This window comes from Callorhinchus milii, unplaced genomic scaffold (assembly GCF_018977255.1).
Source record: "Callorhinchus milii isolate IMCB2004 unplaced genomic scaffold, IMCB_Cmil_1.0 Scaffold2, whole genome shotgun sequence".
NCBI classification, from domain to species: Eukaryota; Metazoa; Chordata; class Chondrichthyes; order Chimaeriformes; family Callorhinchidae; genus Callorhinchus; species Callorhinchus milii.
The window spans coordinates 66,968,241-66,983,387 of record NW_024704743.1 but is presented as its reverse complement, the minus strand read 5'-3'; positions in this window follow the sequence as shown (position 1 = coordinate 66,983,387).

The window sequence follows — 15,147 nt, the reverse complement described above, 5'->3', positions numbered from 1 at the left end:
GTGTCAGTGATGGGGTGTGTGGGGGAGGGGCACAGTCACAGGTGTCAGTGATGGGGTGTGTGGGGGAGGGGTACAGTCACAGGTGTCAGTGATGGGGTGTGTGGGGGAGGGGTACAGTCACAGGTGTCAGTGATGGGGTGTGTGGGGGAGGGGCACAGTCACAGGTGTCAGTGATGGGGTGTGTGTGGGTGGAGGGGCACAGTCACAGGTGTCAGTGATGGGGACTCTGTTGGGGAGGGGCACAGTCACAGGTGTCAGTGATGGGGTGTGTGGGGGAGGGGTACAGTCACAGGTGTCAGTGATGGGGGGTGTGTGGGTGGAGGGGTACAGTCACAGGTGTCAGTGATGGGGTGTGTGGGGGAGGGGTACAGTCACAGGTGTCAGTGATGGGGGTGTGTGGGTGGAGGGGTACAGTCACAGGTGTCAGTGATGGGGTGTGTGGGGGAGGGGTACAGTCACAGGTGTCAGTGATGGGGTGTGTGGGGGAGGGGTACAGTCACAGGTGTCAGTGATGGGGTGTGTGGGGAGGGGTACAGTCACAGGTGTCAGTGATGGGGACTGTGTTGGGGAGGGGCACAGTCACAGGTGTCAGTGATGGGGACTGTGTTGGGGAGGGGTACAGTCACAGGTGTCAGTGATGGGGTGTGTGTGGGGGAGGGGTACAGTCACAGGTGTCAGTGATGGGGTGTGTGGGGGAGGGGCACAGTCACAGGTGTCAGTGATGGGGTGTGTGGGGGAGGGGTACAGTCACAGGTGTCAGTGATGGGGACTGTGTTGGGGAGGGGTACAGTCACAGGTGTCAGTGATGGGGACTGTGTTGGGGAGGGGTCAGACTGACGGGTACAGCTGTGGGTATCAGTGAGGTGAAGGGTTCAGAGGGTTTTTCTGTGGCCCTCCTGTGGACCTCCAGGTGTGTGTTGGTGAGGGAGGTGAGACCTGCACTCCTCCCTTAACCCAATTAGACCGCAACGTCCCACTTTGAGAACCAGGCCTGCGCCCCCGCAGACAAACCCTCATCCCCAAACCCTTCTCGGCCCCAAGTTGTCAAAGGACCATGTGGACCTCCGACCCGTGTCTTCACGACCGCTCGAGCAAGTCTGGTGACGGAATGGCCTCTCCGGCAGGGCAAGCCCGGCCTGAGCCGAGTGACCGAGGGCCCAAGTGCGTTCTGAGTTCCAGTATCTCTGCTTCCTCTTTGTGAGAGCAGATCAACCTTCTTGGATCGGAAGTACTGCAATACCGATCCCAACCAACATATAGGGCTGAAAGCACAGCTGCAGCTGGGAGCTCAATCTTTCCCATAATGTACCAGTTGATGGGTGAGATTTGGTTCAGAAATCTCAGCAGGAGATGAGCTTCCCCAGCAATACTAGTTCCAGACGTAGCGTATAACTGAGTTGCAGAGCACTTCTACACTCCATCATGGGCTGGGTTCCTGCAATAAAATCAACAAGGAAGTGTCGTTGGTGTCACCTGTTACGCACTGTTAATGCACTGCTACACATTATTTAGTATCATTTCTCTGAATACTAACCTCTACTGCACCCATCATTGATGATCCTTCTTTCTGAATATTAACCTCTTCCGTGAAAACAACAAATTACACTTGTATAGCACCTGCACATTGGAAAAACAACCCAGAGCGCTGGACAATCGGGTTTTGGACCCGAGTTGGGGGTCAGAAGGGGAGGGGGTGTGGTGTGGCAGGGGGATGGGGAGGGGAGGTGGGGTGGAGTGGCAGGGGGATGGGGTGGGGAGGTGGAGTGGAGTGGTAGGGGGGTGGGGTGGGAGGGTGGCCGAAGGCATGATCGAATAGGAAGAGGGATTGTGGGATAGAGTTCCAGGGAGTGGGGGCAGAGAAGCTGAATGCCCGACCATCAAAGATGGGGAGCGAAGTGCGGGGGACCTGAAACAAGCCGGTGTCTGCCGAGCGGAGGGAGCGGATCGGCTGATATGGGGTTATGAGGTCTGAGAGGTAGTGGGGAGCAAGACTGTGGAGGGCTTTGAATGTAAGAATGAGGATTTTATACTCAATTCTCTGAAGAATAGTGAGCCAGTGAAGCCTGGTGCGGGAGAGGACACGAAATGCAGAGTACTGAATGATTTGCAGCTTGTGGAGGGAAGAGTTGGGAAGTTCAGTGAGCAGGCAGTTGGTGTAGTCAAGCCGGGACGTAATGAATAATAATAATAATAATCCTTGCATTTGATATAGCGTTTTTCACGTCTTCTCGACGTCTCAAAGCGCTTCACAGAATACACTGTAAAGTGAATTGACCGTATATTTGTGGGCGAAACAAACGAAAGCTTGGATCAGGGTCTCGGTGGCCTGCGGTGAGAGGCAGTGGTTGAGGCGGGCAATGTTGCGGAGGTGTGGAAAGGCGGAACGAGTCACGGCAAAACGAAAGCAAAACATGGGATTGACTCATTATTGCCTCCCTGTTGGAGAAACGTTCAATTCAGGAGTTCAAACAGGAAGGCTCGAAAGTCACAGCAAATCATTTAAGCATCCGAATGAGAAAATAGGTTAATATTATGGAAGAAGCCCTTCATCAGAACTGCTTACGATATGAGAGATTGGCGTCAAACGCATATGGCTTACCATCCCCGGGGACTCCACTGAGTTCCGTTGTGCTTGCCCTTGAAACAGTCGATTCTGATTACAATTTCCTATATAGAAATGGCACTCTGGCAGATGACAATATAAAATAGTAATTTGGTTTCTGAGTGCCAGTAAAACAGAATTCTATATGTTTTGCTGGATCAATCATAGTTCACTCAGGTTTCTCACAAATGCTTTGACAGTGTTCTTGAGGTGCACAGCATACGCAGCCATCCTGACATGAAAGGAGCTATATAAATGTAAATTGTATTTGTGTTGTATTGCTCAGATGAGAGTTGCCTAAATCTTTCCCACCTGTGATTTATTACTCCCTGTATTGTCTCAGATCTTATTTTCTCACAGTTTATCTAAACATGGTCATATTATATCCTGTTCAAGATAGTTTCGCCTTTGAAAAATATTCCTCCTGCTAAATAAGGTCCAATAATCCATCAGATTTATCTGCCACTCATCTTATGCCTGTTTTGGGGACCTCATTGGTGCAAACAAAGATTGTGGAGTCCTGTGGCATATTGGTTAGAGCACTTGCCTCACACGCAAGAGGACCCAGGTTCAATTCCTGGGCAGGGTGAAACCTTAGGTAAATTTCTTTACTCCACCTGCACCCCTGTTTACCTTGCAGTAACTAGGAACCTGGTTGTTAGTCGTTTGGCAGATCACTTTCCAGGGGTAATAATCACATATATAAAACATTGGTCACTCAATCCATAACTGTTTGTGCGACACTGCTGTGCACGGTTGGCTGCCGCTTTTCGCCCACAAAATATAGTCCATTCACTTTACAGGATATTCTGTGAAGCACTTTGAGACGCCTCAGCAACGTGATAAGGCGCTATATCAAACGTAAGGCTTATTATTATTAAATATGCATTTGCCTACAAATCAAATCAGTAATTTGAGCTGTTTCAGCATGATAAACTGCTAGAAAAATGAAAGTTCTTTTTTCCAGACATCAAAAGAATTTGAGTAAGTCAAATACCAGAGTGTCAGAGCAGTTTGTCCAGAAATTAGTGCATAGCTAGTAATTTTGGGTGGATAATTGTACTGTGATTTCTTTATTTCATGAACATTAATGATTAGAATCTTAATTGTGTAGTTTTCAATAATCCACATATAATACAATCTGTATGAAATAGTATCATTTGAATATTTAATGTTGAAAATTCTGATGAAGAAATACATATAAAATCAGAACCTCATAATATATGTTAACATAGAGAATATTCTCCATATTAACATTCAAATTTGTAGAAGCCCCATTGAATTCTGGACTGTGAAACAAGCCAGTCTTTTGAGTTTTCAGATCATTCCTGTGATCCTAATCCTTATAATATTACAAAAGTAATGCAGGTATCCTGCACCAAACTCAGTGAACCCATCTCCCCCATTCTCGCCCGACTCCATTGGCTCTCTGTCCTTCAGAGGATCCAGTTCAAAATCCTGGTCCTCACCTACAAAGCCCTCCATGGCCTCGCCCCACCCTACCTCTGCGACCTCCTAACCCCCAACCAACCCGCCCGCTCCCTCCGCTCAGCCGGCTCTGGCCTGCTTCACGTCCTCCGCCCCACCCGCCCCACCATCATAATAATATAATAAATAATCCTTGCATTTGTTATAGAGCTTTTCACGTCGTCTTGACATCTCAAAGCGCTTCACAGAATAGACTGTAAAGTGAATTGACCGTATATTGACTGCATTGGTGGGAGAGCCTTCAGCCACTCTGCCCCCAAACTCTGAAATTCCATCCCCCAATCACTCCGCCTCGCCCCCTCCTTAGCCGCCTTCAAGTCCCAGCTCAAAACCTCCTCTTCGACCATGCCATCGGTCATCCCCGTTCCCCTCCCTTCTCCCTCCCTGACCCCAGCTTGGATCTAAAATGCTGTACACTGTCCAGCGCCTTGGGACGTCCTCCCGACATGAAACAAATGTAATCTTGTTGTTGTTGTCACAACAACTGATTTCAAATGGCAGATGGTATTTGGTATTTGAAGCAGACAGGAGTAACTTGTCCTCTGTTTTTCTATCATTCCTATGAGGAAGCAGCTGGCATTTGCTTGGCAACTTTTCCCATGGCACAGTTGAGATCTCACTGATGTTGTATGCTTCAGCACACTACAATTTGGAAACCTCTTGAGGGAGCTGTTGATGTCCATCATGTAATCTGTTTGTATTTGTTTACAGATAGCTTTCTAAAACACAGGAAATAATTTTCTCCTACTTCATAATCCAATTTTACTCACATATGTTTAGACTAAAATGTAACTTTAGCTTGTTAGCGTTGTGAATACCTGAAGATGAATACCTGAAGGTGTTTTTCAGAACTATGGAAAACCAACTTTTGAACAAGGATGTTTCTGTATGCTCTTAACATTTAAGGCATTGGTTTTAAGAATAAGAATGTGAGAATATTTTATCCAACTCTGTGACAGCGGCAAGCTATTAATCTCCAAAATAACTGCTCCAAGGCCTTGACACAATCAAATAATATAATATAATATTGCAAACTAATTTAGAAATAATTAGTCAGAAGATTGAATTATATTTCAGTTATAATGCCAGCGACCACCTATACAGCCGGACTGCAGTAAATTTGTGACCCTAAGGATTATAAGTAGAAGAGAGTGAACATACAAAATGACTTCATTAACAATATGCTGCCAATATCTAACTTCTGTTTGATGTATTGACCTGTGACATTGAATGAGACACATTTTAGATAAGCACAAACGACTCAAAAGGAACAAATCCACAGAGACAGATCAAGTATTCCCTAGGAGACTTAAAGAGGCAAGAGAGGAGTAAAGTGTAAAGTATTTAAAAACTATTACTGTATTTGCAATTATATAGTGGCTTTCACATAGAGTAATATCTTGGAGCACTTTAAAGAGACTGTGATGTACACTGACACCGAGTGGCTGGGCGGGAGAAGTGGGGAGGAGGACATAGGTGCCGGTCAGTATAGTTGAAGAGTTAAATCTTCGACAGCTTTTCAAGACAGATGGAGAGTCGGTGAGATGGATGGGTTGAGGGAGGGAGTTCTAGGGGTGGGAGCATAATGCTGAAATGTATCAGACACCTGCATGTGTCATTCAGGTGTTTGACAAATGCAGAAACTCATCACTATGCTTAAGAGAATCCAAACCAGACTGAGAGTTCACATGTGTATGCCACCCACACCAGGAAATGTGTTTGTGTCTAGAATGGAATTCACACTTTCTCCTTGGAGTAGTGCACTCTGTGTATCTAATTCCAGAGAGTATTAGGTGCAGGTTAGCAAGAGCTTAGGCTTGGGGACCCCAGAGTGTAAGTTGAGGTACTGCTGGAGTCTAACCAGTTTAAACCACATAGTTTGAAAGCATTTTCTGGCAAGCTTTCTCCTGTTTATCCAGTTATCTGTTAGGTTTTGACTTGCAGAAGCTAGGACCACCCTACCCGCTGGGATTTTGGCAGGAGCTGACTGGGAAAAATCCCTACCCCCAGTCACTGGTCTTCCCCTCCAAGTCCTGCTGATGCCCATATTGGCGTGTCTATCATCAGCAGTGCCCTGGAGTACCGTGGACCTTTCTGACTTCCAAAACCACCACAGAGGATTTTGTTGTCAAGCATCTTGAAGTATTTCTTTATTTTATTTTATCCAGAGGATAATTAACAGCTGGAATAGGTTACTAGAAAGAGTGGTTGAGGCCGAGCGATGGGGAAATGTTAGAGTTGATATTAAGAAAAGATGAGATCAAATGGCACAAAGTCTTTATAAATTTCTCTGGATAAACCTAATCTCTCTCATGGTGACTCAGGCTGTATTCTGAATTATTTAAAGATTTTTTTTAAAAGGAAATAATATTGCAATATAACAAATGGCCATTGGAGGGCATGATAAATCACAGTTAACTTGAGAAAAATAAAAAGGGATAAGGTTGGAAAACTGTTATTTCAATAACTATATAATACATAATCACTCTACATTACAGCATATCCTGTAAAGTAGTTTGAAATGTTCTTCCAACGTGAGCAATGCTATATCAAATAAAGGATTATTATAGGAATATTAAAGCACAGTAGTTTTATCTTATGATTGAGCTTATACAACCTTAGGGTAGATGAGCTGAGTGACCTTCTTCTGTGCTGTAATTTCTATAATTATGTGTTGCAGGGTTTATTCTCCATCTATTATGGATTACTTGACACATTTATAAGGGGGAATTATATCGTGTTGGCTTCTGGTAGGAAACATATATTGCTTGGCTCTATTCCAGCTCTAGGCAGAGGCTATGCATCACCCATTGAGGTTTTATGTTTAACATAAAACACTCTGTGTGGAGGTCAGGTTTCAGGCAGTGTTCCCTACAATTGTGCCACAAAGTATTAATGTTTAAATCTTGGGAAACTGAGCCTTCCTTCCCTTTTGTTAGGGGAGTTGTAAAACCTTAGATGTGCAGCCTCTAACATGAGCTTATCCTGATATGTGTCCATCAAGTTCCTGGACTTGCTATACTGTGAATTGGACCTCATTTCACTATTATTTTAAGAATTTATAGCTAGTTGCTTTTGTTATAATACAGCCCTGTTCAATAAGAAAATAAAAATACGAGAAATTGCAAGCATAGTTCATTGATGAATGAAACAAATGGGAATAGTAACAATAACAATTGAATATTCTCTGGGGTTCAGCTCAAAATTACTTATAACAAACAATTGTATCACAATAGTGCTTCCTGTTCCTGGTAGAGTTGCTTCACCAACAAAACAGAATTTTCGGCCCTTTACAATGAATACAAATGCATTTGTCTTGAATGAAATATAGCCATTGTCCCAAATTAAACTGAAATGTGGAAAATTATTCTGATCATTTTTGAAAATGTTCCAGCTCTATTTGCGGAAAGATTCAAAATAAATGGATCTGATTTCAAAGGAAATTTGCAACTCAGAAGCTCCTACTTTTAATGTAGGACAATACAAAGAATTACAAATAATATGCACTGTAATTTAAATTCTTAATTCATGCAGCCAATTATTATATCAATTAGAAAAGGATTTAGCAGTACATATTCCAGAGTTCCTATTTTACAGTATTTTAATTGTTTACGTTTTTGACTGTAACATGTTTTAATTTGAAGATTAAAATGGAAAGTAAAATTAATTGTCACCCACAATGGCTCAATGGTTAAATGTGTGATGCGGTGTGTGTGATGTGTTGTGATATTCAGATACAGGAGTTAACCCTGCTGGAAGCATATTTGTTTGGCTGGGTGAACTCTTACCAACGTTCATCATTGTCCAGACTTCCACATGAAGACTAGCCATGTGGATTAGTTAACTGGTGAATTTTGATACCCGTGGAACTATATATAGTGTAGCCTTTGGGGGCAACTAGATTCTTCCTGCTGCTTCAGTAGCAGAAAGAATGTAGGTGACCCTAAGTGTGAGTTTTGGATGCCCCATTGCTGAATCATTCTCTTTCCAAGTGTCTGTTTTTAGGCAATAACACCTTCTCCTTACTCACCTTTGACCCTACCGCACACTGCGTCTATGGTTCCATTCATTTAACTCGCTTTTTCTCAATACTTCGCCTCTGCCATCATAAAACAAAATGGAATGCTATTGCTGAAAATCTATTTACGTTAAATCACAGAACGTTGCAGAAAATGACAGATATAGATGTTTACCAATTTTTATCATCCAGGCAAACTTATGTATGTCTTGGAAAAGTCTGGCAGAATTGATTTTTTTTGATACAAAGAATGAATATTGTGAACCAATAACATTTTTTGTGTAGAGTAGGTTTACTTTGCAGTTAACTTGTGACCTAAAATGCTGACAGCTAACTGATTGCAAAATATAAAGGAAAACATTCCTTTTACCCACCCCTTGCTTCTTTGGGGAACACCACATTTTCCTTTCCCATCTCCTACTACCCTTCCCTTTCCCAGAATCCCAACACACTTCTAGCGGAGATGTTGAAAAGTAACTGTTTGGCCAATGTTAATGAAGAAGAGATTTGAAAAGATATGGGAGCAATCAGGAGAATAGAGTAAATAAGGTGGCATGTGGTAAAAAATATCAACCCAGACTTGAAGGACTGAATGTGCTATAATATTCCCATCCAGAACTCTGCAGCTCTTGTCCTCTCCCGCACCAGACTCTGTGACCCCATTACCCCCACCCTGGCCCGGCTCCACTGGCTCTCCATCCCTCAGAGCATAGAATTCAAAATCCTTGTCCTTGCCGTCAAGGCTCTCCACAGCTTTGCTCCTTCCTACCTCTGGACCTCATATCAACCTGTCTGCTACCTCTGCTCACCAGGCTGTTGCCTGCTCCACGTCCCCCCACCCGGCCTGCCCCACCATCAGCGGTCGAGCCTTCAGCCTTTCTGCCCCACCCTTTAAAACTCCATCCCACATTCCCTTTGTCTTGCTCCTTCCCTTGCCTCCTTCAAGGCACGCCTCAAGACCTACCTCTTAGACACTGCCTTCAGCCACCCTCCTACCCTCCCTGCCCACCACCCTCTCTTGCCCCAATCCCCCCTTCCGTCCCTTACCTTGGGAAGTCCTCCCGACGTGAAAGGTTCTCTACAAAATTTTGTGTTGTATTGTACTCTGAATCATTCTCTTTCTAAAAATAGAAGAAATACTAAAGTCTATCAGTTTTTTGCAGACACGATTGTCTATCTACAAAGAATTTCATTGGCAATTCCAGCTAAATAACATTGTGCTATTTCAAGTGAAGGACATTTGAAGGTTAGTACTGCTGGGATTTCCATCAAAATGCAAATACATCAATTTCTAATTTTTTCGAGAAATAGGTTAGAGACTTTAAAATTTTGTGGTCTATTCAGTATCAAAAGATATATTTTTAATCGCTGAATAAGTTGTAATCTTACTTCATTTTTACTTTAAACTGTTTTGTCATTTTGTTGTTTTTATTTTTATAAACTTCCAATCTATGAATGGAATTGGAAATAAAAAAGATTGTGCAGATTTAGAGCCACTGTACAGCTAAATCTTTTTATGTGTTTTAAAATTTTTATGTGTTTTGAGAAGTACTTTAGCAGGAATAGCTTTCTATTGGTTGAGTTGAAATTGAATTTCAGTTAAATGCTAAACATTTTTCTAATGCTTTTTGAGGCTCTCTGATGCAGAACACTGAGGCCAATTGTGATGCCTACAAACAATTGTTTGTGTAAAAAACAGTCACTAGACTTTAGAGTAAATTCGGTGAAGCCCTTTGATATGTCCTCCTGATATGAAAGGTGATAGATCAAATGCAAAGGTTATTATTATTTTTATTATGTCCAGCTGTTGCCCCAGATAAGATTAGTTATATGCAGCAAAATATTATACAGACCAAAATTTGAACCAGTGACCAGTACAATAATAATAATAATTTGGTCACTCAATCCAGGACTGTTTGTGGGACACTGCTGTGAGTAATTGGCTCCCAGGTTTCGCCCACAAAAATATACAATCAATTCACTTTACAGTATATTCTGTGAAGCGCTTTGAGACATCTAGAAGATGTGATAAGGCACTACATCAAATGCAATGATTATTTAAATTTCTGGTCTGTATGATCTTTTGCAACAGTCAGTGTCTTTACTCACTAGGCTATCGTGAGGTTTTGAGCACTTTTTAGTACAAAATAATCAAAGGTACCAAGGCAAGTGATGGATTTTAAACTTCACATGTTATCCATCAGGCTATTTTAATCCTGTTCTTTCTATCAATACACAGATAATCCTTGCATTTGATATAGAGCCTTATTATGTCATTGAAATGTCTCAAAGCGCTTCACAGAATATATTGTAAAGTGGATTGACTGTGTATTTTGTAGGTGAAACGCAGCAGCTGATTGAGCACAGCAGTGCCTCACAAACAGTCGTGGATTGAGTGACCATATTTTTTGGTGTTGTTTTGAGGGATTATTACCCTGGAAAGGAAACCGCCAATCGACTAATCACCGGGTTCCTACTTAATGCCAAGAGGCGTTTAACACACATTTTGCAAAAAAAAAACTTGGCTGTGCTCTGAATATCTAACGACTGAACNAAAAAAATAAGGAACTTTATTGTCACTATTGACACATAGATCTGCCGAACAGTACAATACTTTAAAATAAATAGTTGCACTGAATTGCCACCAGATGGTACTGCAACATTAACAAAGAGCAATGACTTTGGCACACACACAATATGAAGACCAGCTTGTACGTCAAACCCATTTGATGAGAACCTGAGAAAAATCCTGGGAGTCACTGTGCACTGACAATACCATAATAAACAGTGTTGATTTGTTCATATATTGCTTCTTCTTGTTTGCGAGGTAGAGATACGTTGAAGGCAACTCTCTTCTCTAATGTATGAGTGGCCAAAACATTTCTTAGATAGGAGGAATGTGCAGGACTAGAAAAAAAATTATTGTAATAATAATCCTTGCATTTGATATAGCACCTTATCATGTCTTCAAGCCGTCTCAAAGCACTTCACAGAATATGCTGTGACGTGAATTACTGTGCATTTTGTGGGCAAAACGTGGTAGCCAATTGCGCACCACAATGTCCCACACACAGTCGTGGATTGAAGTGACCAATTTATTCTTTCTTTTTTTGAAAGGGATTATTACTCCCTGTAAAGTGATCCGCCAATCGACTAACAGCCGGGTTCCTACTTACTGCTAGGTAAACAGAGGTAGGTGGAGTAAGGAAACTTGCCCAACGTTTCGATCTGCCGGGAATCGAACCAAGGTCTCTCATTTGTGAGGCGAGTGCTCTAACCACTAAGCTACAGGACTCCATTGAGATCCATCTAGTTATACTCATCAAAGCAATAGCTTTAATTACTGCAAATGTATTTATTTTAATGTTCTGGTTCTTTTTTCATTGTTTCAACTGATGTAGCCATGCTTCTTTCTAAAGAATTTACCCAAACATGTCACTAAACATGTGAAAGGTATTATGCACAGCTTCAAATTATCATGAGCAACATTGCAGAACAACAAATTAAGATCCTTCAGTAGCTCTGCTTATGCTGAAACATCCTATTCAGAAAGTTGTAGAACATTCTTAAAATAGATTAATAACTATGACACAAAGCTCATAAACGTTGGAACTCCCTGACTCTATCCCAACTCTTCAATATTTCTCTTATCAGTCTTTAAGAAAGTAAACTGTCATCCAGGACTTGATGAACGTCAACAAAACTGAGGCTCTTCTGATTGTTTCCCATCAGCGCCTCCACACCTCAGTGCTGACAGCATCACCCTCCACGGTTGCACACTCCACTTTGCTAAGCCAGTCCGGAACTTTGGCATCCTGTTTGACCCTCAACCATCCTTTCTACCCCACATCTGTGCCATGACCCGCTCTGCCTTCCCCCACCTCCAGAACATCATCCGGCTCAGCCACCTTCTCACACCGTAGGTCGCCAAAACCCTCATACACGCATTCATAACACCGAGGCTTGACTGTGCGAACTCCTTGCTTGTCGGCCTCCCCAACTCCTCTCTCCATAGGCTGCAGATCATCCAGAACTCTGCAGCCCGTGTCTTCTCCCACACCAGGCTCCGTGACCCTATCAACCCCATCCTCGCCCGACTCCACTGGCTTCCCATCACACAGAGGATACAGTTCAAGATCCTGGTCCTCATCTTCAAAGCTGTCCTGGGCCTTGTTCCCCCCCTACCTCTGCGACCTCCTAATCCCCTACCATCCTGCCCGCTCCCTCCTCTCAGTGGGCTCCGGCCTGCTTCATGTCCCCAACCTCGCCCCCTCAGCATTGATGGGTGGCCCTTCAGCCAGTCTGCCCCCACCCTCTGGAACTCCATCCAGCAGTCCCTCCACCTTGCCCCCTCCTTGCCTCCTTCAAGACCCACCTCTTCGACCATACTTTCAATTACCCTGCTTCCCCCCCTGCCCTCCACCCTCCCCGATCCCGACCCCCAACTCGGGTCCAAAACACTGACTGTCCAGGGTCTAGGGACATCCTCCCGATGTGAAAGACACTATAGAAATGTAATTTTGTTGTTGTTGTTTAACCCACTTCGAAACCTACATTTTCAAATGAGGTCATGCTCCTCCTTGCCTTCTCCCATACTTGGCATCCAACCCTGCCACAGTGAAACTCTTTGAGACATTATCCTACATGAAACACACTGCATATATGCAAGTTGTTGTTATTGTTGTATTGTTATGAGGGAATTTACTACTTTTTTTGACAAATATCAGTTAGTCAAATGAACATGCTACATTAATTGGAGCATTCAATCAGATTTCAGTTTTTGGTCCATAATGGAACAATTTCAGGAACTAATGTTTGATCAATTGGTTATAGACTTATGAACCAGTAGGCCTATTGGCTTCTATGAGAACTAAATTAAGGAAGACCAATACCCTAATCTTATTGTTTTTTTAAAGTGGGATAAATGTAAATTTAAATGAATGTTGTCCAACACATTTGTTTGCTGTCATGGGTACAGGGTTGTCATCCAGAAAGCTGCCCATTCAGTTAAAAATCATTAACAGCCTGAATTTAATTGAAATAAAGTGTTGGATTTCAATGTGATTTCAATTAGTGATAGTAATTGGAAATCGCAATGTAATTTACTGATGGTCAAAATTAGTCACTGGAGATGTGCTTGTGCATTTTGACCTCGAAATTCAATTGAAAAGAATGAGATAAATGAAACCCCAAGGCTCATAGATACATAGATACATCAGATGAAGTGACAGTCAGTGTTTAATAACAGAATTGGTTGTTACAGCTAAATAGAAAAAAATTCTCTATACAAGAAAAAAGTGTATGTTTGTTAGAAACTACTAATTATCTGTGATATTGAATTCTTTAAAAGGGCAGAGATTTTCTCACCTTCACAGGCTTCTCTGGATTAATTACTGGATACAACACGTTACTCTAATTTATTGCATCACATAAACCATGAATGCTCACTATTTTGTTCAGGGATAAACTCCTGAGTGATGTCTTGTTCAAGGACATAATTAGTCAAGCTACGACTCCTCAGTCATAAGAGAAGACATCTTAGAGGGGACTTCATAGAAATGTATATTTTAAATGAGATTGAAAAAGTAAACCCAGAACAATACTTTAGGATACACCAAGACCGTAGAACAAGAGGACATAGATTTAAAGTTACAAAGGGAAATTTGAGGATGGAAGATTTTTTTAACCCAATGGAAGATTTTTAGGTGGGATTTAAAAGTGGGGAGGAAGGGGCAAGGGGAGGGATTGAGGGAGAGAGTGCCAGAGGGGCATAATATTTGAAGGCACGGCCACTATTGGTGGAGCAGAGGGGTCAAGGGACAAACAGGAGGCCGGAGCCAGCCGAGCAGAGATGGCAGGTGATGGAGTGGGGTGTAAGCAGATCAGAGAGGTAGGGTGTGAATGAGAGGATCTTGAAATCGATCTATTTGGTAATTGGGAGCCAGTGAAGCCTGGCGAGGACTGGCATCCCAAGCACTCTAGGCTGCTGCCCTGTGTGAGGGGCGCTATATACATATTTTTGTTGATAGGGGAACAGAGTTTTGTGCGGGTGAATATCCAGGTGACAGAGTTTTGAATTAATTTAATTTTGTTTGTGGTGGAGGTGGGGAAGCCACCGAGGAGGACATTGGAATAGTCCAGCCAAGAAGTGACTAAGGCGTGGACAAGGGTTTCGGCTGCATTGGTTGAGAGATATGGATGGAGGCAGGCAATGTGATGTAGGTGGAAGAAAGCAGTCCTGGTCAAGAAACGAATGTAGGGTAGAAATAAAAGGTGTAGATTGAACCCGACACCTCAGTCGCATGGGTTTGGTAAGTCTAAGGGAGAGCCCGGGGAGGTTGAGAAGTTCAGACCTGCAGAAGAAAAGATGTTGATGGTAGCCAAAGAGTATGGCTTCTGTCTTACTGACATTCAGCTGCAGGAAATGTGCTCATCCAGGCCTGATGTCTGTCAAACAAAGTGACAGAACATCGGCAGACTGGGAGTCGCAGCTGGAGAAGTAGATTTGAGTGTCATCCGCATACGTGTGGAAGTTGTCCCCACGTCTGCAGATGACATCGCCGAGAGTGACCAATGCAAAATGTAAAGATTATGGTATTATAAGATGACACCATGTGATATTTATATGTTACCTCAATGAATGGAATAAGGATCCAAGATCTATAGTTACTTCAACTTGAACCATCCTTCCTTCCCATCTTCAAGAAGCTCTGAGACAGAAGGTTGTGGGTTGAAGCCCTACATCGGGATTTGGAATCACATAGTCTAAGATGACACTCCAATGCAGTGTTGGGGTGGGGGGGGGTCATTGTCGAAGGGGCCATCTTTTGGATGAGACGTTAAACCGAGGTCCTGTCTACCTATTCAGACAGATGTAAAAGATCTGATGGCGCTGTTTGAAAAGAGAAAGCAGTTTCTCCTGGTGTCCTGGCCAACAATCCCCCCAAATAAAAAAATAGTCACTTACTCCATGGCTGTTTTATGGGACATCGCTGTGCGCTAACCTGGCTGCCACATTTGCCCACAAAATACGCAGTCA